Source organism: Cryptomeria japonica, chromosome 1 (assembly GCF_030272615.1).
Source record: "Cryptomeria japonica chromosome 1, Sugi_1.0, whole genome shotgun sequence".
NCBI classification, from domain to species: domain Eukaryota; kingdom Viridiplantae; phylum Streptophyta; class Pinopsida; order Cupressales; family Cupressaceae; genus Cryptomeria; species Cryptomeria japonica.
Window position 1 is genome coordinate 654,454,801 of NC_081405.1, and position 13,223 is coordinate 654,468,023.

Below are 13,223 nucleotides of genomic sequence, written 5' to 3' on the forward strand. Positions count from 1 at the left end.
AATCTATGTAGTTAGAAATTCCCTCTTCTACTATCACACTAGCCGGAACTTGTGATAGGGCATTATACTTGGACTTCTATTGAATAAAACTTGCAGACTTGACAGATGCACTAGAACTGGTATGAGATGCGGAAGCCATGATAGAAATCTTAAGAACTCGAGAAATACCTTTTGAAACACGTGAATTTAGGGCTTGTTGATTCTCCTTCACTTCACACTCCGTCAGTTGTTGAATCATCACTTTGTGTTCTCCACTTGACCGTTTCCAGTTTGAATTTGAATCTCCTTCGTGGTTTCTCAATTTTTCAAAATCTCTGCCCAAATCACCTTTTCGTCGCTCTACTCTTTGAAAAACTTTTCTTCGCTCGAAAACTGATAGTGAGAAATGATTTGTAAAATCCTTTTAAGTATGTTTCTCACCTACCGCAATTAATGCTCCTCCATTAGGGCGTAAACCCTAATTTGCCTTTTTACCATTTTCAGTCTTCTGCCAAATGACAAGTATCATATACTGGTTAAGGTCTTTTATCGGTGTAAACCGGGGGTTCAAAACATTTCGCCGTTTGCTCCCCCTAAGCTTTTCTGAAGCTTAGTTTGTTGGTTCTGTGATTTCCACACTAGGTGTAGAAATTGGTTCCTCTTATAACACCACTGGTTTCTCCTTCCAGATTTTGTTCATGTCCGCTTGAACAATGTCAACATCAATTTTTCCTTCCGAAGTGACCAGTATATCATCAAATATGCTCTTTCTTGATCTACAGAATCTGGCAATGTGACTCGGTTTGTTGCAGTGATAGCAGACCAGTCCAGGTGCTCTCCAAGGTCCATTGTTCATGTTTCCATTCTTTCTTCTGCATGTTGCAGCAGTGTGACCATGACCATGACAGACCATACAGTTTTCTCTCCATCCGGTTGCTGCTTGATAACCACCGCTTCTTAGCTGATGATTGAAGGCATTAAACCAATTGTAATTCTGGTTCACAAAAGGTTCAAGACCAGCTCCTTGGGTCCTCTGAGGATATCTATCAATGTTGTTCATAACTGACGTGCATTTAGATGCTCTATGCCCATACTTATTGCATGCATAACAGTTACCATTGAATCTATAGGATCTAGGCTTATCATTTAGGAAATAAGGAAAATTGTTGTAAGCCTTACTCCTACACACATTTGCAGTATGTCCTTCTTTAAGATAGTTAAAACAAATAGGTTTAAACTTTTGCTTACCTTTATCCTTTGATGTCAGTTGTTTCTTTGATGTTCCAGCATTTGTACCAGAGGTCTCACCTTCCTCATGACCAAAATAACCAAGTCCATTGGTACTCTTGACCAGTTTGGTAGATTCAAGCTTTCGCTCTAGCTTGTCAGTACTCTTGTTGAACTTAGCAAGTATTTCCTTTGACTCAGAGAGTTCTTTGAAAATAGCAGCATTTGTTTCCAACAGGTTCTCATTCTCAAAGATGGCAGTGTTCAGTTCTCCTTGCATGTCTTCCTTTTCCACTTTGCTTCCATGGAGTTGAGCATTTAGGGCACTCATCTCTTGTTTTAGCTTGGAGATCTCATGATCTCTTTCTTTCACCAGATCTTCATCTTTCCTCCAATTCTCAAGCTCTTGACACATTCGGATAGTCAGTCCTTCCAACTCCTTTCTCAGGTTGGAGTTTGATTCATTCAACTTATTTACTTCAGCAATTAGGGCTTCCATGTCTGCTTCATCTGAAGAACTATTTTTAGATAGCTCCATCAACTTTTCTGCATGTTCTCTCCTTTTTACTTGAGATGCCTTGTATTTGACCATAAGATCATCATAGGCTTGCTCAGACTGAGTGAACCGATGGGTAAGTTCCCTCAAAGTGTATTCCCCCATATCTCTTTCCAAGTGGTTAAACTTATAGAAAGGTTGGCTCTGATACCAATTGATGAATACTAAGAGCGAGGGGGTGAATTAGTATGCCAAAAATATTTGCACTTAAACACTTTGCAAGACTAACAGTAAACTAGTAAAATAGTTTAACAGACAAATCGGTTAACAAACATGCAAACAAAACAGCTAATAATGCATTCACCCATAGAAGCACAAACACCATAACACAATAGATTTTGATGTGGAAACCCAAATGGGAAAAACCACGGTGAGATGGAACTCACAAGTCACTATCTACAGAATAGGAACCATACTGGTTAAGGTTAAACCGGTTAAGGTCTTACAATGTTCTTTACCAGAACAGATCCTATTAGGAATCTCAAGTTCTGTTAGGAGATAAGTCCGATTAAAGACTACCTTGCTAGAGGATTTTAGATCCACAGATGTGAACCACATTGTTAGAGGATTTACAAAAGGCTTTTGGGCCTACTTGGTTAAGGGCTACAAACTTGTCAAAGATTTGAGTAATCAACAAGTGTTTGATCTATCTAATAGCACAGACTACTCAGTTAGATCCTTGATAGCTCGTTCTTAATGCACTCCAGCATTAATTCAGTCTTCTACACATTCATATTCTCTCCAACTCCTCAACCACCTTAAACCCTAGCAACAACATAAACTTTTGATACGACCACATCAACAACCTAAAACCCTAGACATGATGTCCTTAAAAAGGAATCTAATTTCATGTCAGTCCAATAGGATTACATTACAATTTCCTAGGTTCAATGAACCTGGACATACTTGGTACCACGACACAAAAAAAACCATTAATGTGTCGACACTGTCAAACAATTGGTGGATGGTAACTCATCACAAAATGTCAGTTGGTAACTCATCACAGAGTATTACCAATTCATACAAAATGCCAATTGTCGGTTTGACAAAAGTGAAGACTGGTAAAAATGTGTTATGCTGCTTTAATCCCTTGTGCCGCTTGGGATCCACGAACCGCTTGGGGTCAACATGCCGCTTCAGACTAGGAAACACATTCTGCAAAACATCAATACTCTAAAGACTATAATACAACATACTGGTTATAACAAATACCGGTTGTGCTCTAACTCATACAGATAAAGAGGATCTCAATGCAAGTGTGTGTCCATTAATGACAATCCCAACATAAACATCAAAAATGCCAACACATTACTCTAGGTGGAATGTTTGTTAGGCCAATATTATCTGCTAAAGACTGAAATTTTACTTTTGGCCCTATTAGTAACAACTAAATGCATGACGTACAAAATACCATATTAATAAGTTATATTATGTCTTACTTTAAGTTCTAATAAAATATCTATATTGCATAGTTTATTAGTGTCAAGTCATATTGGCACATGATCCTTCATATATGAATGTTTGTTATATTTATTCAAAACCAACGTCTAGATTGGTTTAATATAAATTACATTATAGACCCATAACCCACAAGTGCTTGAGTTCATATTAATGATACTGGGTAAAAGTACAAACTCATGTTTCACTTTTATAAAGGAAAAGGCTAACAACAACAAAACAGTTCAACTTCAATGGCACAAAAGTGATATTTCTATTTGGTATTTGAAGATGATGTAAACTGATGAAATGTGTAAAACTAGATTAAGTTTATAAATATTATTTAAAAAAAAAAATTGGAACAAGAATTGTTATGTTTTTTTAATTATTAAAGTCATCTTTTTAATTATTGAAAAATACTGCAAATCAGGGGTTTCACCTCCCACCACAAAACTATATGTAAATAATCTTGTTTTCCTCTGATTTTGAAATATGTTTTAGATGACATCCATAGCCAGTGCAAAAAAAATAAGAAATCTAATTTCGATGTATATTTTCACCATTATAACAATTCAAAGTCGAAATTTCCATAAATCGATAGTTTTCGTCTCCCACCAAATTTCCCCTATCAAAACTATAGCAATCCCCCCAAAAAATATATATTCTTGAAGAGGACTCTCTCATCTAGTGTTATATATAATTTTAAAATTTTTTCTGATATAATTTACTATTTTTTTTGTTTTTCCGAATCAGAGTCTTCTTGAATGTTAATATACCTACCGGTAGTATTTTGTAATTTTAATATACTAATTCTAAATGAAATTCTATAAAAATTATATGTCAATGTTCCTCACTCTGAGCTCTCGAAAAGGGTATTTTTATTTTTTTAAATAAAATAGAATTTGATGGTCAAATTCTTAGCAGAAATTGAAAGTTCTGCAAATTGGGGGGGTTTTGTTGAGTAGGCTGCCATGTGGGATGCCACATAGGCATCCTCAGCCGAGTCCGGCTCGACCGAGTCCCCCAAGAGGTGAGACCCTCCATGAGCATTCATGTAGGGAAGTGACCACTCACTTCCCCACCCTTTCCCTCATATATTAATGAGGCGATTTTTTAATTTTTGAAAAACAAAAAACAAAAAACAATTAATAAAATCTTCAATTTTTTTTCTGGGAAGTTGATTTTTTTCAAGGAAGGAGGCAATTTTTTTGGAGGTGATTTTTTATCGAGGAGGTGATTTTTTGCAAAGGAGATGATTTTTTCCTTAAGGAGTATTCACTTGCGATTTTAGGAAAGCAAATTTCAATACTTTGTGTAATGGGGAATAAAAGAAATAGAGAAAAAAAATATGATTGTATAAGGGATGATTCAAAGAAAGGTCATACAAAATGTAATCAAGAGCAACCTGTTGATGTTGAGGAAGATCCTGCTGATGTTGAAGATGATGCAACTAAAGTAGTGGAAGAAATTAGTACTAATCAAGGTATGAATTTTTCTTCTGTCATGAGAAATTTGATGGAGATGAATAAGGATTCTCTTTTCAGTCAAATTTCATCTAAACACATGGTACCTAAGACCACAATTAAATTGCATTGCAAAAAAATGTGGGAGGAATATTTTTTTAAAAATTCTATGGTCGAGAGAGCATAATTATTTGTAAAGTTATTCAGGAAAAGAGAAATGACTCCTATTTTGGAGTTGTTGGGTGTTTATAATAGGAAAAGCTCAGAAAGTCATGTAAAAGAAACAATAGTTGAAAATTTGCAAGATGCATTGAACCTTATTGATACCACAAGTCAAGGAGTTGATTCAAGTTTTGCACATAGAGCGTTGATGACTACGATTTCTAGTAAGAGGTTGTCACATAAAAGACAAGTTACAACAGTTTCTGAATTACTGCATATATCTAGAAAAACTATTCAAAGATATATTAGGAGGAGGAATATGTTAGATGAAAACATTAAAATGAATTGGGTAAATATTTGTAGACTTCCTCAAAAAGACAAAATTTTTGAAGATGTAAGAAGATTGTTCATTGAATACTGGACCAACCACTCCCATGTTTCTTCCAATAGAAGGGACACTATATAGATGAAAGATGAAGAGACTGGTATAAAGTTTTCACATCCTAAAGATTTTGTAGATACAGCACAAAGTGAACTATTTGAAGCATTCAATGAAGAATTTTCAGATGTGAAAATATGTCAGAGAATATTTGAGAGGTTGCACCCTTGCTTTGTACACATAAATAAGGTATGTGTGATGGTATGATGAAAGAATAAGTATCCGGTAGAATACTGAGAGGGGGGGGTGAATCAGTATATTGAAAAACTAATACAAATTTCCCAAACTCAAACTCAGTCAGACAAAGTAAACATATCTCAGTCAAGATCAATTCATAAGAATGTTTGACATCAACCGGTTTAACTGTTATGACAACTTTAATAGTAAACAGCTTCAATCTTGTGAACATCAACAATGCTTAATTATAACTCAACATACTCATCTCTCAATGCTTCTACTTAACATGACTTATCATAAATTAACCAAATCAACAAATAAGATCACATCCACAAAATCATTCACCACTTGAAACAAATGTTTATATGTGGAAAACCCAAATAGGTAAAAACCACGGTGAGATGAGTCTCACAAGGATAGCTATATGAACTCTTTCAAAGCTCACCCTGTTAGGAGCCAAGCCTATTAAAGCTTTACAATACATCTTGTTAAGAACTAATTTCGGTTAGGAATCACTTGGTTAAGAGATTTACAAATATGCCTTGATTAAAAGTGCAATACCCTTTTAGGAGTAACCTTGCTAGAGGATTTAAGAATCCAAGCTAATGGACCACCTTGTCAGAGGATTTAATGAGTAACCAAGCTTGTTAGAGCTTACCCAGTTAAGGGATTTGACTTTTGTTGTAATTGTTAGAAAACAACAGGTTTTCTTGATCTGTCTGAGTAGCACTATATTTGCTTGATTAGATCCTTCTATGCTTCAATCTGTCTTCACTCAAAGTGCAGATCAATTCACTAGTTGGGAAACTACACACTCAATAGGTTTTCTACCAATCTTGCTAGCAACCTTTACAACAACTTCATCAACCTTAAATAGAAATCAATTAGGTCAGTAAATAGCAAAAACCTAATTCTCATCATTGAGATTACAAACAAGTCAGTACAATCTTGACTGTTAGAAATCATGACAATCTCTTCACATTCTTCAAGAAAATTCCAACCACTCCATGATCACTGCTTCATAGGACTTTGTAACTCATCACACATTGTGCATTAAATGCAATCCACTTTGGTCCTTCCCTAGGCAAGAAAAAATGTGCCAAAACAATTTGAACATATCGTCATTCAATGATCACATGTGTCTTCATCATTACCGCTTATCAGATAATAAACCATCAAACTCTATCAGTTAGGGTTTAACAGTTGATAGGGTTTACCAACTAGAATGCATAGAAATCTTTAACCCTTTGCACCAGTTCATCTCACAAACTTAACATACAAGTTTACAACATCTTCCACAAAGCCCTTCTTACCAGTTACTAGCCAATATCAAAAACAACAATATCAGCAATAACATAAATACCATTACCGGTTCAATTGACATCAATGACAACATATCATTAATGCAATCTCTATGCAAAATACCAAAAAAATCAAAATACCAACAATCTCCCCCTTTGGCATTGATGGCAATACAAATATCAACGCTTCTGATTGCTGCTGAGATTGGTGAATAGGAATCTTGGTTTACATTATTAAGTATTCACCTTGCTCTGTCTATCTTCAGCCTACCATTGGTTCACCTAATCAGACACATAATTCTTCTCCTCAATCACATAATTCTTCTCCCCCTTTGACAACAATGCTAAAGTGAAAGTAAAACATGTAATTCTTCTCTCACTGTGATGTTGATGCTCCCCCTGTGGAATACATCCACTTCTTCATCAATCCATGTAAAATTCTGCAAGTAATTTAGGGACTGGTGCAATCAGCATCATGCTCAACTAACTTCATGAAGAGGGATAACCCCCAATTGACTTCTAAGATACTCGAAAGTGGTCTTAGGAATATGTTTGGTAAAGATATCTCCAAGCTTCTCCTTCGTAGAAACATGCTCCAAGATAACATCTTTACTTTGAACTTTTTCTCTCAAGAAGTGATATTTCAATTCAATGTGCTTAGTCCTTGTGTGCAAAACAAGATTTTTTGAAATCTTTATTGCACTTGTATTATCACACAAAATCTTTATTGGTTCTGACATTTCCATCTTCAAACCTTCCAAAATGTGCCCCATCCACATAGCTTGTGTGCAATTCATATAAGCTTCTACATACTCAGCTTCAGCAGTAGATTGTGAAGTGCGACTCTGCTTTTTGCTACTCCAAGAGACTAGCCTTCCTTCTAGAAAGAATGCTCCACTGGTAGTACTGTTTTGGTCATCAATATTTCCAACCCAATCAGCATCTATGTATGCTTTCAAATCAAAATTTCTACCATATGGATACCATAACCCATAGTCAATAGTACCTTTCAGATATCTAAAAATTCTTTTGGTTGCCATTAGATGTGCCTCCTTTGGATTTTTCTGAAATCTAGCAACAATACCAACTGCATGGGCAATATCCGGTCGATTGTGAACAACATAGTGTAATTTCCCAATCATTGACCTGTATTCATTTTCATCTATAGACTTAGATGCATCTTCCTTGGACAATTTACAACCTGTAACCATTGGGGTTCCAATTGGTTTACAGTCACTCATACCTAAAGTCTTCAAAACCTCTTTCACATACTTGGATTGAGTAATGAAAATACCATTCTTCATCTACTGTATCTATAAGCCTATGAAATTTTTTATTTCCCCTACTAATGACATCTCAAATTCATTCTTCATTTCATCTGCAAAACAATTACTCATGTCATCATTACCTCCAAATATAATGTCATCTACAAATACTTCACTGACCAGTATATCATCTCCTTCAGAATTGAGATAAATGTTGTTGTCATCACTAGTTCTAGTAAATCCTACCTTCATCAAATTAGTATGAAGACATTCATACCATGCTCTGGGTGCCTACTTTAATTCATACAAGGCTTTATGCAATTTTCATACCATGTCTTCCTTATCTGTCAATGCATAACCATCAGGCTACTCTATATAAACCTCTTCTTCCAGTATCCCATTCAAGAATGCATATTTTACATCCATCTGGTGTACCTTAAACTTCTTATGAGCTACAAATTCAAGTAGTGTTCTGACACCTTCCAGTCTTGCTACTGGTGCAAAATTTTCTCCATAGTCCTCTCCTTCTTCTTGCACATATTCTTTGCATACTAATCTTGCCTTATTGTGAATTACAACACCATCTTCATTTAGTTTATTTCTGAACACCCATTTAGTACTTATAACATTCTTGTTTACCATTCGGGGTACGAGAGTCCAAGTGTTGTTCTTCTCAATTTGATCCATCTCCTCCTCCATAGCTTTCACCCAATGATCATCACCAAATGCCTCCTTAGCACTCCTAGGTTCAAAGGTGGATATCATGCAATATTTCTCTCTTATTCTCCTTCTAGTTAGTACTCCAACATCCTTATCCCCAATTATCTACCTAGAACTGTGATTCAGTCTCACATACTTAGGAATAACATGATCATTCTCTTTAGGTTCAGCTTCTTCATTATCATCTTCCTCTAAATTTATTTGTTCAGGTTGAACAAGTACATCAAGATTTTCTTTACCGGTTTCTGATTTAACAGTTTCAGGTTCCAAAAGAAAAATGCAAGGATCTTCATCCTTCTTCTTAGAATTGGTTCCTTCTGAAATTTCAGGACATTCATCTACATGAACATTAGCACTTTCAATGATTTTCTGTGTCCGGTTATTGAAGCATTTATAGGCCTTACTCTTGTTGGAATATCCAAGAAATATGCCTTCATCACTTTTAGCTTCAAACTTGCTTATGTAATCACCTCTTTTAATAAAACATTTTCTTCCAAATATCTTAAAATAGCTAACATCAGGTGATCTCCCATACTAGTACTCATATGGGGTTTTGTCCTTACCTTTTTATACTAGAACTCGGTTCATTGTGCACAATTGTACTTATAGCTCCTTTCAAAAATGTTTTTGATACACCTCCTTGTATCAACATAGTTCTAACCGCTTCAACCACTCACTATTTGTTTCTCTCTACTATACCATTCTGCTATGGTGTCCTTGGTGCAGAAAGTTGCCGCTTGATACCATTATCATCACAATATTTAGTGAACTCTACAGAAGTGAATGTTGGTATTATGGATGTGTTTTATTAGTTTTGTCATTGATGTCAACACTTATCCTTCTAGAGATCTCTGGTTATGTTGAATTGACACATTGTGTTCACCGACAAGTTTAGTGACTTATGCACAGTCACCCGTATATTGTTCACCAGCAGGTTATATTGTTCACCGGCACTGAGGATGACTTGTTATCATCTAGAGATCACTTGGTTATGTCGAAGAAATGGTTTGGATACTTGGTTTTGGTTTTTTGGTTTATGGTCTAATCGAGTTGACATATTTGTTGTTACCAGCAAATTGGTCTAGGTTATGGACCGATATGCATTATCTATTCCAGATCAGCATGACACGTTATGGAGATGATTTATTGATTGGATATTGTTGTAAATTTATTGAGCCGACATAATGCATTGCATCTTATCTTGTTTTTAATTGATTTTATTGTAATATTCTTAGTGAGTCGACCTACACATTTGGTCTTAGGTTTTGGTATATATGTAAGATCTCATTTGTGAGATGACAGGAGATGGTATATGGTATGTAAGGTTGTGGTATTGTAACATGGTATGTGCAAATATTGAAGATCATATGAGCAGAGCATAAAGAAGGTTTGAAGGTAATTATCAGAGCTTAACTAGTACTGAATCCAACATTGGAGATGCTATTTTGAGCAGTACATTATTCTAGGATTTAACTATCCTATTGTAGTCATTGCAACTCCCATTTGAGCAGTGTGCTCTAGGCGGTTGGCCTTTCTGCATGTGCAGACCCCATTTGTATACACATACTATCTATAGTAGTATCATCTGATTGTGGGTAAGGTTTCCCATCGTGTTTTTCCCCTTAAGGGTTTCCACATACAAATCTTTGTGTTATGTGTTGTGGATGTTGTTTCTCTTTCTGTTTCATGCATTAAGATTCATTGGTATTGATATTAACTGTTAATTTATCAATTGACATTAAGTTTGGTTTACCAGTATTAAGTATCAAGTTTGATTAAGTTGTATTTGGATTGAAATTCATAGTCAACTGATTCATCCCCCCCTCTCAGTTGCCTTCCATGTCCTAATAGTTGGTATCAGAGCCTAGTCCTCTTTTTGCAGAAGCCTAACAGCTTGAGGAGATCCTATGGTGACTAACATTTTCAAGAAGGATAGTCTGATGGAACCAACTATGGTATATGGAAGATTAGAATGGAGACACATCTAAAATACATTGGAAGAGACATATGGAAAGTTACAAAGAATGGCTATGTTGGTCCTACACTGAATCAACCTAATCCACCAACATTGGGTAAAGATCAAGAAAATGATTGCAAAGCAAGAGAAGCACTTTTGAGCACATTATCAGATCAGCAAATCATGGGATTATCAGACCAATCTACTACTAAAGCTATTTGGGATAAATTGGAGACACTGAATGAAGGAGATACCACTGTCAAAATTGCAAAACTGGAACGTTTCTGGGTCAGGTATGAAAATTTTAAAATGGAAGAAGATGAAAGAATTTCTCCTTTTATGGAAAGAGTTAATGAAATTTTTTTAGGAATACAATGTTGTGGAGGATCCTTAAGTGAAGACAAAATTGTTTCTAAAGTTTTAAGAGCATTGCCATCAGCATGCAAAATGAAAGCAAATGCTATTAATGAGCTGAGAACAATGCCTAATACATCAGTATCCAGAGACACCTTTGTTGGAAAACATTCAACATTTGAGCTTGAGGAATTTGGTCTTGTTGCTACAATTAAGACAGATTTGGCCTTCAAAGCATCATCATCTGTAGCACCATCATCATCATCTAACAAATCTGATTGCAAAGCACTTTATGCAAGAGAACTTGAAGATATCATAAGGGAAAATGAAGAACTGGAAGAACTCGAAGCACTATTTGCAAGGAAAATGCCTAAAGGTCTAGTTGGAAGTAAGTTTGAAGGTAAAGCACCATTTAAATGTTTTAATTGTAATAAAATTGTTCATATGGCATCTACATGTCCTGATAGACATGTAAGATTGAGGGAGGAAGCTAAAAGAACATATAAGCCTAACCCTGAATATCAGAGATATAGATTTAAGAAGAATAGAGATAAATCTTGTTACTATGCTAATGAAGGAGTTATTGATGATTCTGATGAAGAACTGATAGCCAATGGATGGGCTTTTGTTGTAATAAAAGAAGATCAACCAGCACCTACTGTTCCACCGGTAGAGTAGGCCCTGACAACTAAAATTGAAGAAAATGATGAATGGATCATAGATTCTGGATGTTCACATCATATGACTGGTGATAAAAGTAAATTATTATCTTTTCAGGAATATAGTGGAGGTATAGTAAGATTTGGGGATGATAAAGATTGTTTGATCAAAGGAAAAGAAACTATATCTTTGGATAGTAAGCACAATATTGACAATGTTTATTATGTTGAAGGTTTGAAGCATAATCTTTTAAGTGTTGGTCAATTAGTTGAAAAGGATTTTCAATTATAGTTCAAGAATGGTAAATGCAAAATCATGAACAAAACTGGATTGGAGATTGCAACTGGTAATCAAACTAAAGGTAATATCTTTCATTTGAACAACAATGATAAGCCATGCTTGATTGCACATATTGATGAAAGTTGGTTATGGCATAAGAGACTTTGTCATGTAAATTTTGATTGCATTGTAAAGATCAGTTCAACTAAGGCATTAAGGGATTTACCTAAGATTGTGAAACCTCATAATTCAGTATGTAAGGAATGTCAAATGGGAAAGCAAGTTAGAACAACTTTTAAGAGTATTTCTGAGAAATCCAATAATGTTCTTGATTTAATCCATACTGACTTGTATGGTCCGATAAGAACAAGAAGTCTATAGGGATACTTTATGCTAATCATTGATGATTATTCTAGAATGTGTTGGGTTACTTTTCTCAGGGAGAAATCATAAGCTTTTGGAAAATTCAAACTATTCAAGGCAATGGTAGAGAATGAAACTGGTAAGAAAATCAAATGTTTGAGATCTGATCAAGGAGGAGAATTTACATCTAAAGAGTTTAATACATTTTGTGAAGTGAATGGAATTAGAAGACAACTATCAGCACCCCAAACACCTCAGCAAAATGGAATTGTGGAAAGGAAGAACATAACTATTCTAGAAGCAGCTAGAAGCATGATACTAGAAGCAAATCTACCTCATCTGTATTGGAGAGAAGCACTGAATACATTGGTTTACACTTTTAACATAGTTCACATCAAAGGTGAAATTGGTAAGACCCCTTATGAACTATGGTTCGGTAATACTCCACTCTTAAATACTTCAGAATTTTTGGAAGCAAATGTTATATTAGGAGAGATGAGTATATTGGTAAATTTGATCTTAGAAGTGATGAAGGAATATTTCTTGGTCATTCATCTAAGAGAAAGGCATATAGACGTTTTAATAAAAGATTGCAGAAAATCATTGAGAGTGCTAATGTGAAGATAAATGAACAATTTAGAGGAAATTCAAGGTCTATAGATTTTGAACCGACAGTTGAGATGATCATAAATGAACCTATATAGAGTGCACCGGTATAGAGTGTAGATCCAGTCACACCGGCATCATCAGAGAATTCCATAGTGACTAAAGAACAACAACATGTGAATAAACCCATGTATGCAAGGCTGAATCACTCTGAAAGTCAGATAATTGGGAATAAGTATCATGGTGTTATGACAAGAGAAAGACTGGCAAATGAAGAG